This window comes from Sus scrofa, chromosome 3, assembly GCF_054392235.1.
Source record: "Sus scrofa isolate SSC_HxYL_T2T_F1_AM1 chromosome 3, Sscrofa_HxYL_maternal_Yorkshire_Landrace_v2.0, whole genome shotgun sequence".
In the NCBI taxonomy this organism is placed as follows: Eukaryota; Metazoa; Chordata; class Mammalia; order Artiodactyla; family Suidae; genus Sus; species Sus scrofa.
The window spans coordinates 8,735,901-8,749,450 of NC_139385.1; positions in this window are offsets into that span (position 1 = coordinate 8,735,901).

The window sequence follows — 13,550 nt, forward strand, 5'->3', positions numbered from 1 at the left end:
AGAGAGGCCTTTGGAAAGCCTTGGAGGACATTTCAGGGGCAGGGTGACCAGCACAGGCATCTGTGGTCCCAGCCCTTGTCCTGGGCACCCCTGCCTGTAGGACAGAGGGGCCCCTCTGGGCGGAGATGCGCATTTTGGCTCATCTTTGGTGGGAGGGAGCCAGCAGGTGATCTGGCCCAGCAGGACCCGGTGGAGGTGAGTGAGGCCCAGGTCAGGGTAGCTGGCATGCCCATCAAGGATCTCTGCCTGTTTTCTGGTTTAGAGGAAGCCAAACAAGCATCCACAGGCTCCAGCTAACATGCTGCATTAAAAAAAATTTTTTTTAATTAAAGTATAGTTGATTTACAATGTTCTGTCAATTTCTGCTGTATAGCAAAATGAACCAATCATATATATATATATATGCATTCTTTTTCTCATATTATCTTGTTCTATCACAAGAGTCTAGATATGTTTCCCTGTGCTGTACAGCAGGGCTTCATTACTTATCTGTTCTAAATGTAATAGTTTGCATCAGACAACCCCAAACTCCCCGTCCATCCCACTCCCTCCCCTACCCCCTAAGCAACCCCGCATCTGTTCTCCATGTCTGTTGAGTCTGTTTCTGTTCTATAGATAGGGTCGTCTGTGCCCTATTTCAGAGTCTGTGTATAAGAGATATCACAAAACATGCTGCATTTGTGATCCCACGGTGGCCCCAGCAGGCCTGGGGGTACCCACCTCCCTGTCCTTCACATTCTCTGACCTCGAGAAGCCTCACCCCTGACAAAGTGGGCACCATCAACCTTATCTTACAGACATGGAAACCTAGGCCTGTGCGGTTTTGCTCCTTGGAAATTTCGATTTTGACCCCAAAGCGGCCCTTCCAACCAGCCCTTCGTGCTGAGCCTCTGTCTGTCGCCTTGTTCATCAATGAAGGAGCAGAACAAAATGAGGTCTGAGGTTCCTCTGAGCTAACAGGCCAGGCCCCATCCCGACAACAGGTCCGGAATCTAGACAACAAGCAGGGCAGCTCAGCAATGCCCCCCACGCACCCCCACACACCATCTTGTGCTCGTTGCCAGGGCCCCTCAAGCTGGAGCAGGGATGACAAGTGACAAGAGAATGTTTTGAGTGGCTCCGTGGGGAAGCAGGGGGCGGGGATCAGGGCCCACCACTGCTGTGGTGACAGCCTGAATAAGAATTCCGCAAATCATCATCTAATGACTCAGCCTGGCTTTGGACCGGCGCCTCCGTGAACCCTGGGGAGCGTGACTCAACAGCAGAGGGGGCCGGGCGCGGGAGAGACGGTACCGTCCATGTGAGTGCTGGCCACGGGGAGAACGGCCTGTTCCAGCTCCAGACCCTGAGGCGGAACGCAGGCTCCTGTGGTCAGACACACATGGCCTTGGTTCCCGGCCCTGCGGCCAAACCTCCTCCCTCAAACCTGGGTCCCTCCTCCTTTGCATGGGAGAGGTCACAGCTCCAGAGGCATCAGGCCTTTGCTCACACCCGTGGGGTCTGCAGCGAGTTGTCAGGCCACCAGCTCTTCAGGCCTCTGTCCCCCGGGGTCAGGCCTGCCTTGGAATAAAGGCGGCAGAGGCCACACTGTGGGGGTGGGGAAGCAGGGGACCTGTCATAGGCTGGACAGATGGTCACAGCATCCCTCTGCCTCTACATCGGGGGCTATGGGGTCTTACGTGGGCCCAGTTCTGATTAATTGTCTCTTGGAGTTCCTGTTGTGGCTCAGCAGGTTAAGAACCTGACTAGTATCCATGAGGATGTGGGTTCCATCCCTGGCCTTGCTCAGTGGGCTAAGGATCCACTCTTGCTGTGGCTGTGGTGTAGGCCGGCAGCTGCAGCTCTAATTTGACCCCTAGTTGGGGAAATTCCATAGACCAGGGGTGCGGCCCTAAAAAGACAAAAAGAAAAAGGAAAAAGAAATCGTCTCTTCCCCTAAGAAAGAGCAGCTGCTATTTTCTCTGCCCTGAGCATCAAGTTAGGGACCGTCTATCAACTCATCAGAAGAAAAGAACCAAGGCAAGGTGAGAAGAAACAGCCCCCCAGCCCTGCAAAGGGCTGGGTACAGAGGCCACAGGTCAACATTCAGGGTGGATGTGGACTCGCTTTCCCTGCCGGCGCCTGTCACCCTGCCCTGACCACTCTCTCACCTCGATTACTCACATAGGCTGCTTTCCTCACCTGCAAAGCCCTTCAGGACAAAATCTTCTGATTCACACTGAACATTCCATAACCAAGTGTTCTGTAAACATCTGTGAGTGAAAAGAACAAATGAGTGAGTTTGTGCAAAAACCTGGAGCCCGTCACTCCTGTCGGATGGAACACCCGGCAGGGCTGGAAACTATTGGCAGGGCAGCCCGGAGGCCAAAAGGGATTTATCCCTTTTCCTTAGAAGGGAACATGAGTAAGAGTGAAATTAGCCAAATTCTGGATAAACAGATAGCAATCTCACTCTGCTGTCCTTCTCCTTTTTTTTTTTTTTTTTTTTTGCTTTTGGTTTTTAGGGCCACACCTGCGGCATATGGAGGTTCCCAGGCTAGGGGTCTAAGCGGAGATACAGCTGCCGGCCTACAGGACAGCCACAGCAATGCCAGATCCAAGTGGCATCTGCGACCTACACCACAGGGTACAGCAACACCGGATCCTTAACCCATTGAGCGAGGCCAGGGATCGAACCCGAAACCTCATGGTTCCTAGTCAGATTAGTTTCCACTGCGCCACGACCAGAATTCCCTGTCCTTCCTCGTTGTTCCACAGCCTTTTAACCTTCTAACATACTATTACATCGAGTTATTTATCCTGGGTTTTTTTTTTTTTTTTTCCCCTCCTTTTTTCTTTTTTCTTTTTAGGGCTGCTCCTGTGGCATATGGAAGTTCCCGGGCCAGAGGTCAAGTCAAATCGGAGCTGCAGATGCTGTCCTACACCACAGCCACAGCAATGCCAGATTGGAGCCGTGTCTGTGACCTACACCACAGCTCATGGCCACGCTGGATCCTTAGCCCACTGAGCGAGGCCAGGGATGGAACCTGCATCCTCATGGATAGTAGTCGGGTTCTTAATCCTCTGAGCCACAACGGTACTCCCCTGCTTATGGTTTATTTTTTGTCTCCTACCCCAGTTTCCACCCCAGGTTGAATGGAAGCCCCGGGATGAGCCATCTTGCCTGTTTTGTGCACTAATACGTCCTATACCTATAGAATAGTGCCCAGGATATGGTAGATATTGAATGAATGAATGAATGAATGAATGAATGGATGGTGTCTATGGAACATTTACTCTGAGGCAGGTCCCCCTCCACCTGCTATGCATTCACAGGTATTAACATCCGGGAGGTAGGTATTACTGTCATTCCTGGTTTAAAGATGGGAACCATGAGGTTAGAGAGATTATGTAACAGGAACAGGCTCACCAGTTGCTGGGCAATGAGCTGGGCAGAGGCCAGGGCCAGGCGTGGCCAGCCTGGGGCCAGCTCCCCGCCCTTCCTCCCTGTCTCTGGCGAGGTGCTGAACACCAGGCCCTCCTGGGAGCCACATCCCACTCCATCTTTCCTGGGTGAGGCTTTTTTTTTTCCCCCTTTCTCTTTCTCCCTGCCAATTGCCCACACAACCCCATTCTACCTCCCAGAAAGTGTCTGCCCCGAAGCACAGCTTCTTCTCAGCTGGAAAGACTTTTTCTGGCAGAAGAACCACAAAGAGGTGGGAGCAGAGCAGGGCATGGGGGAGCCTGGGCCTGGCTCTTCCTGCCAGGGACCTGCAGAGCTGGGGCAGGGCTGTGCTGTTGCTGTGGCTGGCTCCCACCCCTTCCCTTCCCACCACCCATAGACTGCGTGGGAGGCAGACTCCCCGGATCCCTTTTCTGTGGGTTTCCTGCTGCTGGAAGCTGAGCTAGAACACAGGGAGGGCCCTGCCCCACTTCAAGGCTCCAGGGCTCCCAGATGCGGCCTCCTCACCATACCAGCTCTGCAGGGCCTGAGCAGGCAGAGTCAGGCCCCCTCCCCTCCTGTTCCGTCCCTGCTCCCATGCCTCATGGTCTTTCCCGCTGAAAAGAAGTTGCACTTCAGGGCAGAGATATCTTTCGGGGTGGAATAGGGCCACACGGGAAGCTGGTGGGAAGAGAGATACAAAGAAAAACGTCACCCAAAGGCAGAGACAAATACCACATGATATCACTTATATGTGGCATCTAAAATATGGCACAGATGAACCTGTCTGTAGAACAGAAACAGACTCACCGACAGGGAGGACAGACTGGTGATTACCAAAGGGGAGGGGGAGGGAGCGGGACAGACTGGGAGTTTGGGGTTAAAAAATGCAACTATTACGTTAGAATGGAGAAAGGGGCCCTTCTAACACATGAGCTGGCATTAGTACTACATGTACTATAAATACATGCAGTTCATATTCTAAGATTGGGAGTTCCTGTTGTGGCTCAGCAGGTTAAGAATCTGCCTAGTGTCCATGAGGATGCAGGTTCCATCCCTGGCCTTGCTCAGTGGGTTAAAGATCCCGAATTGCTGTGAGCTGTGGTGTAGGTCGCAGATGCGGCTCAGATCCAGCGTTGCTGTGGCTGTGGTGTAGGCTGTAGCTTCGATTTGACCATTAGCCTGGGAATTTCCACATGCTGAGGGTGTGGCCCAAGAAAGACAAAAAAAAAGAAAGAAAAGAAAAGAAAAAGAGGGCATATGTGTGTATGACAACAGAAATTGACAGAATATTGTAAGTCAACTATAATTTTTAAAAAGAAAAACATCACCCAGGAAAGCTGCAGTGGGATGTGGCTCCCCGGAAGGCATCATGAGCATCACTTCCCCAGGAAGTGGTGGAAAGTTGGCTCCAGGCCGGGCAGGGCTCACGTTGACCTCTGCCCAGCCACTTGTTCCTGCGTGATCCCTGGAGAAAAGACCAGAGACCTAGGAACACCAGGAAGCAGAGAGAAGGCTCAGAGACCTGAGGACACACGCCTCCAAACTCAGGGAGACACGACGTCATATGCCTTCATCCCAGAGCTCCGGGAGCTGCAGGAGAGGAAGGATGCTGTCTAGGATGTCTGAGCACCAGCCAGAAATGGTCCATCAGGGGAGGTGGAAGCTGGATAGGGTTTGCCAGAAAGAATCTGTGTCCAGATGTTGAGAAGCAGTGCCACTCCCCAAGCATGTGTTGGTAGGTGTGACTGGGGCCAGGCATCTTGGCAGGTGTTTAAAGAAGTATTTCTCTGGGCTCTGCAAAGCACACGGGGGTAGGGGCCATGCTGTCAGGGTGTTCCCAGGCAGGGCACCATGCCAGCTTCCACCTCATCAAAGAATCAAGACTGGAATTTCCCTAAAGCTCATTTCCATTTAATCCTTAGCAGAGGACCACAGCCCAGTCTGTCCCCTGAGGGCAAATGCTGGGCATAGGCAAGGAGCACAGCCTTCTAGAAGTGTCTTTGTCCCCAGCCATCTCTCCTAACACAGAAGCTCCCATGCCTTCCCTCTTGCATTCCTCCTCCCTCCCTTCCAAGAAAGGGCTTTGTGGTGAGGAGATAAGCTTTTAATTCCATCACTTGCTAAGCAGGTGACCTCTGCAGAGTTTACTTCACCTGTCTGCATCTCCGTTCCCCATCCATAACACGGATGCAGTAAGACAGCGCGGGGGCTCCTGAATGAATAAGCAAGATGAAGAATACAAACACACTTAGATAGGGTCTGGCACATGGAATAGTTCAGGCCAAGGCCACCCATTCTCTCCTCCCCTCACGCCTTGGGACCACGGGACATCTCTCCATCCTCTTAGAGACAAAACACCTGGGCTAGACTGTTTTCCTTCCACCGCACGCACCCATCACTCAGTCCACCATGCAGCAGGTAAGACCTGGGTCCTGCCTCTACCCAATGCAAACAGCAAGCGCACAACATCAGGGGAAGACAGAGCCAGCTGGGGAAGGTGGCCGGTCACCCAGGTGAGGTGGCTTTATTGTGGTGCTTTGTCACAGCCCAGCACCTGCTTCCCAGCTATGTGCACACCCAATCTCAGGGCAGATGAACACCAACTGGATGCATGAAGAATAGCTCACAGACCACAAATGCCGCCTTGTTTGTTTACAGACAGAGACATCTGGACACATCTTCTGGGAGCAGTCGCGGAATGTGGCTCTAGTGTGGGAGAGCTGGGGCGTTGGAGGACCTCAAGGGTTGGATGAGAGCCTGAAGCATCCTCACCACCTCCAGACACACCCGTCCTATGTCCAGGTCACTGATGTTTTCAGGACAGGGCACCAAATGTCCTGCACAGCCTGGAGACCCAGCACCAAAGTTGGGTCTCCTTGGATCCCCTTGTATAGCGAGGAGACAATCCCCCCCCCCCCCCCGCCCCGTGTTGGCATTTTCCCTCAGGCAGGCGACAGTGCAGTTACTTCACTAAAATGCAATCACAATCTTATCTGCTCCTCTGAGGTTTCACCCAGGTCTCCTTAATTGGATTTGGAACATTCACAGACAGACAGTCTCCTAGGTAATTTCTACAGAGGGCTCATATCCTCTCCTAAACTGAGTTTCTCCCTAATTGAATTCTCAGAAGGCGACGTTAACTTCAAGGTACTTGGCTGTCGGGCCCGAGTCTCGCCCACGTGGAGCAAAATTAAGGGATGCGGAGGAAAGTTTAGACCCAAACAGTTCCTACCTGTAAACCGTGTAAAACCCGGTAGGGAAAACCAAACAAACAATCCCGGGCCAAATGTGTGACTGTGTGGGTCTGATCATGAAAATGATCAAGTTCAAAGGAGGACAGTCTAGGGTGGCCCAGAGGAGGCTGGAAAGGCAGAAGCTGAGGTGCCTTGGGAGGTTCTGTGGACAGCTGATGTATGTAAGAGAAACAGGGAAGGAGTTCCCGTGGTGGCTCCGTGGGTTAAGAACCCAACTGGTATCCATGAGGATTTGAGTTTCATCCCTGCCCTCACTCAGTGGGTTAAGAGTCCGGCGTTACCACAAGTTGTGGCATAGGTCACAGACGCAGCTCAGATCTGGCATCCCTGTGGCTGTGGCGTAGACTGGGATCCTTAACCTGGGGTCCTCCATGTGCCTCAGGTGCGGCCCTAAAAAGAAAAAAAAAAAAAAAGAGCAGGGGAGGTTGGATATTCCAGGGGCAAGAAATGGGTGAGGAAAAGGGACATCAGATGGTTTAGATGGAGGGGAGAGAGAGGCAGCAAATCCAGACCCCACCTCATCATGAAGTTCTAGTTCCTTCTTCCACCCCCACGTCTCAGGTTCCTCTTCCGTATCCACGATGGGGACTTGCTGAGAAACTCAGGGAAACTGGGGGAGGTCCTGGCAGAGGCCCATCTACCCCACCCTCCCAGCACACACACATACACGCATGCACATGCACGTGTCCAGACACCAGAACTAACGGTCTGCCGGGCAGGGAAGCCCTGGCAGATGCCAGGGGACCTCCACCCCCCGCAAGGAGGGACAGCCCTGGGCCTTCCACCTTCTGCACTGACCATGACTTGATTCAGCCTGGAAACCAGCCCCGTGTTCTAGACACAACAGGGCTTCTTCCTCTCACCTACAGCCCCTTGGGATTCTCAGAATTGATAACAGGGAATTCCCGTGTTAGGGGTTTTCCATCTGGTCTCCACTGCTGGCTCCCACCTCCGCCCCCATTTCCCTGAGTAAGCTGCCTCCATGGGCAGAAAGAGCAAGATGGAGTGGGGCACACCATTTCCAGAAAAAGGAAGGACTTGAGGAGAAGCCCCCAGGGAATCCCGTGCGGGTGGTTTAGGTTCAAGACCAGACAAATGATACATCCAGAGCAGAATGGTTTCCAGCAGTGTTTGTCTAAAGCAGGAGCTCAGGAGTTCCCATGGTAGTTATGAACCCAACTACTATCCTTGAGGATGTGTATTTGATCCCTGGCCTTGCTCAACGGGTTAAAGATCTGGCAATGCCTTGAGCTGTGGTGTAGGTTGCAGACGCGGCTCAGATCCTGCGCTGCTGTGGCCGTGGTATAGGCCGGCAGCTGCAGCACCAATTCAACCCCTAGCCTGAGAACTTTCATTCACCGCAGGTGTGGCCCTAAAAAAAGCAGGCATTTACAAAGAGGAAGCATACCCCCGCCCAATTTCCTAGACCCCAAAGCCACTGGTGCCCCCCCTGACGGAGCTAGATCCTAGAAATAAGCTTCCCCAGACAGCCTAGTCCTTAGACAGAGCTGGCCAGTGCAGGGCTGAGGGTTCAGGAGGAGGGTAATGTCTCTGCCCGCAGGCTCCCCAGCCCCTGCTGACCCTTGCACGACCCAGGCTGTCTGGGTCTGGGGCCAGCCTCGCAGAAGGGTGAGGTGGCAGGCCCGGCTGCACCCCGGGAAAGGGAGTGTGCCCGAGGGAGCCAGTTGTCGGTCTAGGCTGTGAATAACGGAGGCCTCATCACCTCCTGGAGCTGCAGGCGCCGAAGCAGCCCGGACAAGGACTGACTAAGAGAACAGGTCCAGGCGGGTGGGGGACAAGCACCAGGGAGTCCCAAGGCTCTGTCAGGCTCCCACACCCAGGAGCAAACTCCCTGGGCTGCTGGTTGGTGTCTTTCATTTCCAGGCCCTTCTACCCACAGGACCCTCTGCTTCTCGAGGCTGACAGGTCCTCCCCACGCGCCCTTGCCCCTCGGCCCTATCCCCATGGTTGGGGGCCTGGACTTCTCCCCACCTGCCCCACGCTGTGGCTGGTGGCCTGATTTCTTGTGTCATTTAAGAGGCATTTGGCCCAACCCTCCTTAGAACTCCTTATCTTTAGAAACCGTCTGTCTTTCTCGGGAACACACAGGGCAGGAGCCAGATCTCCAGCCTAGTACTTTTTTATGCCCCGCGGGCAGAAAATAAAATGAAAGCAGCTCTCCCGGAATGCCTGCAGGTGACAGTTATAATAGTGACCTTCATTCTTTACAGGCCGTCCCCACAGGGAGCCTTCCCGAGCCGAGCCGTTCACAAGGGTGGCTCTTTCAAGGCATTCGAGGCTGGTTCTGGCTCCTCCTGCTCAGCACCAGCTTCTCATCGCCTCTCTCCCTTCTCCACCCATTTCAGAGGGGAGCCTGAAGTCCAAGGGCAGCAGAAAACCAGCTCACAGACACGAACAGGGAGTGAAAACTGCGGACTGAGAAACTGGGTCAAAGTTCAGCGCATATGTCCTCCTCCCCCACCCACCTCCAGAGGCTGCAGCTCCCTGTCACCAGGCGACCGGGCCTCCAGGCTTCAGGGAACACTGATCAGAGGACAGGCAGACTCCTAGTGTGATAAGAGGACTCGGCCTCCAACAGCCACCCTAGGGTAGCAGGTGCCTGAAATGTCCCATTATTCGCTCTCCGGGTCTAAGTCATAGTCTCAGTCCTAGAGGCACCCAAAGAGCTAGTACAAACTAGACAAAGCGAGCCCCAGAATCCCAGGATTCCAATTCAAGATTCCAATCATCAGGAGAGGGGCTGGTTCTTTCCAAGGCTCCTGGGGGTGCGTTATGTGCTGTGGGAGCTGAGGACCACCGGACCGAGGCACAATTCCAAAGCAGGTGTGACTCCAGAGGGCTTAAAACAGTGAATCCTTAAGACCTGAGTTGGAGAGAGTTCCCATTGTGGCTCAGCCAGTTAAGAACCCGACTAGTATCCATGAGGATGCAGGTTCCATCCCTGGCCTTGCTCAGTGGTTAAGGATCCAGCGTTGCCATGAGCTGTGGCACAGGTCGAAGATACGGCTCAGATCTGGCATTGCCATGGCTGTGGTGTAGTTGGCAGCTGCAGCTCCAGTTTGACCCCTAACCTGGGGACTTCCATATGCTGCCGCTGAGGCCCTAAAAAGAAATGGAAAAAAAAAAAAAAAAAAAGACCTGAGCTGGAATCTGCTCCTTGCTTAGCAGCAGATCTTGGAGGAGAAAGGGGGTGAGAGCAGGATCATGAGTTTTAAAGGAAGGAGTCAAAGGTAACAGGAAGGGGGCAGTGAGGGAGGGACCTTTTCTGGGCTGGGCAGTTAGGGGGACAGATTTTGAAGGGGACAGGTAGGGGGACAGGTGAGGCACCGAAAAACAGAAGGGAGGCTGGGTAAGAGCTGGGGGCAGAGGAACCAGCTCCTGGTGTTAGCTGAGTCACTTCGAGCAAGGCACCTAACACATCTGGGTACTGGTGTCGTCGTGGGTAGAGTGGGGACATTGCCACGTCCCAACTCTGAGCCGCAGGAGAATGAGCCAGGGTAATAAGTGTCAAACAGGGCCGGGCAGACAGCCACCACTCAGCACCTCAGCCCTCCTCACTGCTGCAGTGTGGGGAAAGGACCTCTCCTAAAACGCTAAAGAACAGGCACACGGACCCCAGCAGCCTAGGAAGGATGGATTTGCAGATCACAGGCCGTCTAAACACATTAACAGCAGTAACGGCAAATCCAGGCTGTTTGGTGGAAGGGTTTGTGAGCTCAGCATCCATCCTACCTCCAGGCTTACTGGCAAGGGAGTCTGGGACGGGGATGGGAGCAGCCCCACAACCCTGTTGGGGGAGGTGGGAGGTGTTTCTTTCTGCTCCTTCCAAATGTAGCCTTCTTCTCCAGTTCTGGAATTTGCTACATTCTTGCTCTTTGTAAAGGCCTGAGGGGTCTGGTCCCTGAAAGAGGAAGCAACTTACCCCTCTTGCCCTGCACACAGTCGGGGGTTGGGGCGGGCCTCCACCCTGAACAGGCCATGACCTCACTCATTCCTAATAAAACTCCTGCAGGCTCCAGCTTCTGCAAATCCTGCCCAAAGACCCTGAGTTGTCTGACTTGGTTTCCAGCAGCCAGCTGTCTGTCAGGGGCTGCAGCCATCCCAGCCTCAGCATGGCTGGGCTTCTGTGCCAGAGGATCTAGTGGTTCTCCTGGCATCCTCTGCTTTCCCCCTGCAAGAGTCCATCTCCGTAAGAAGGCCAGAGGCATTCTCCTCCTGGCTCAGTGGAAACAAACCCGACTAGCATCCATGAGGACGCAGGTTCGATCCCAGGCCTCGCTCAGTGGGTTAAGGATCTGGTGTTGCCCTGAGCTATGGTGTAGGTCGCAGATGCAGCTCAGATGCCGCGTGGCTGTGGCTGTGGCGTAGACCAGAGGCTACAGCTCGGATTCGACCCCTGGCCTGGGAACCTCCATATCGAAGGTGCAGCCCTAAAAAGACAACAAAAGAAAAAAAGGAAATAAAAGAAAGCCATTAGAGGGGACAGCGACCATTTCTCCCAGGCCCTCCAAAGTGGGACCCAGAGCTCCGGCCTTGCACTCCAGCGCCCACACTTGGAAGAGAGTTCATGCTGGGGTTTCCCCAGGGTTGTTTACCTGCTTGGGGCAGGAAGGCCCTGGCCCTTGCCTTGCCCCCTTGCTCCCTGGAAGGTGACTCTGCCCCCTGTGCATTGTTTTCTTTCCGGTGGAATTTCTGCTCTTGCGGACTCAATGTTCTGCGGTGCTCCCGCCAGTCATTCCTCATATCCTGGTTTCCTCCTGTCCAGACAGGGCTGGCCACCAGCCAGGGTCTCGGCCATTCGTGGAGGGGACGGGGCTGAGGACAGCAAAAGGCCAAGGCAGGAAGTAGGAAGCTGATGTTCTTCCTTGGTCAGGGCCTCAGGCTTCTTCTGCGGGGCCTGTGGTGTGTCCACCATGGGAGGCGTGTCCACTGTGGGTGGTGGGTCCACCATGGGAGGTGTGTCCACTGTTTGTGGTGTGTCCACTGTGGGAGGTGTGTCCACCGTGGTGGTAGGTCCACCATGGGAGGTGTGTCCACTGTGAGTGGTGGGTCCACAGTGGGTGGCGTGTCCACCATGGGCAGCATGTCCACTGTGGGTGGGCAGGCCCTCCCCCGCAGTGGCAGTGAAGCCCAGGGAGCAAGCCTGAGGTGGACATGTGAGGAGGTTCCACAAGATGAGGACAGACTCTATAGCCTTGGACGTCCTACTCCCAAATCAGTCCCCTGGATTGGGTGCAAACCCTCCTGGCTCTAAGGAGGGCAAGGAACCGACACGGTCAAGCCCAGATGGAGGCTACTTTCCGATGTGGTTTCAGGGCAGGGGGTGACAGGCAGTGATGCCCCATCTGTGTCGACTCCCCTGCCCATGGCCCTTCCAGTGGGGGGACTCTTGCGTCCCCTCTCCTGACCCAGACCTTAGCCCACACGCCAGTTCCAGGAAAGAGTCCAAGTCTGATTCCTAGGTGTTACACGCAGCCCAGGTCCACCTGCCCTTCCGGCCGTGCAGCAGAAGGGGCCCCGGAGCCTCTGTCAGGTCTGGGCCACCTCCTATCTGCCACCTCAGCTCCGCTCGCTCCAACAGCCCAGCCCCTCGAGGCAGAGCTGTGATGTGAATAACAGTTACTCGTTCTGCCTGCATCAGCCTTTACTCACACAGCCCTGTTAGCTCCTGACACAGATGGGAGCGGGGGGCACAGCCAAGGCCCCCCAGGCAAAGAACTCAGGAGGAAGCCGTGTTATAATAATTCTAGGTCTAGGGAATAGGAGGGCCAACAGGCATTGCCAGCTCTGAGCATCTGCTTTAGATCGAATTTCTTAACATGGTAATGTCATCTTTTTCAAGCATCCACAGGGAGCCTGGTCCTGCCCTGCCAGCGCCGTCCTTGTTCCAGTGCCCTGGCCCCATCTGCTGAGCTTCTGGGGTTCCTCCCCTGAGGACCTCATTAGTTAAGAGTCCTGATCGCAACCCTCAGAAAACCATGGGGCTCAAGAGAGGACACACACGCACACACACAAACACAAAATTTTTTGGTCTATTTTTTAGGGCCTCATCCGCAGCATATGAAAGTTCTTGGGCCAGGGGTCAAATCAGAGCTGCAGCTGCCAGCCTACGCCATAATCACAGCAACACCAGATCCAAGCAGAGCGCAGTTGGCAGCAACGCCGGATCCTTAACCCACTGAGCGAGGCCAGGAATGGAGCCCACATCCTCATGGACATTAGTCAGGTTCTTAACCCACGAAGCCACAGTGGGAACTCCCAAACACAATTTTTAAAGTCGACTGAAAGCTACTGACTGCTTTCTTCCTATGGATGGATACAATCGGGCTTTTCTTTCTTTCTTTCTTTTGTCTTTTTAGGGCCACAGCACATGGAGGTTCGCAGGCTAGGGGCTGAATCGGAGCTGTGGCTGCTGGTCTACACTACCAGTCTGTCGGTTCACTCACATCATTTTTTGAACGCCTAACATGATAGTTATGGAAATGGCATCATTCTCCCCATTTTGCAGAAGAGAAAAGTAAGGCTCTGAGGAGTAACAGTATTACTGACCAGGATTCTTGGCCTTCCTTAACGGAAATTGGTAAGAAGCCAGAGAAGAAATTCAGGCAAGTCTTTCTTGGGGCCCCTGCTGTAAGAAGCGGGCGTGAATAGAAGTGACCCTTGCTCGCTCTCTCACGGGGTGGTGAGCTGGTTCCTTCTATGGAGTGAGGGGAGCGGCAGGTCCAGAGGTCAGGCCTGAGGGGTGGCTGGGGAGGTCTGCCCTCCCCCAGGGTGGTGCCGTGTGCAGGGTGCTCTACTTGTGCTCCCGACACCCAGCTTTTGTGCCCGATTCCTCAGAAGTGGTAGACGGG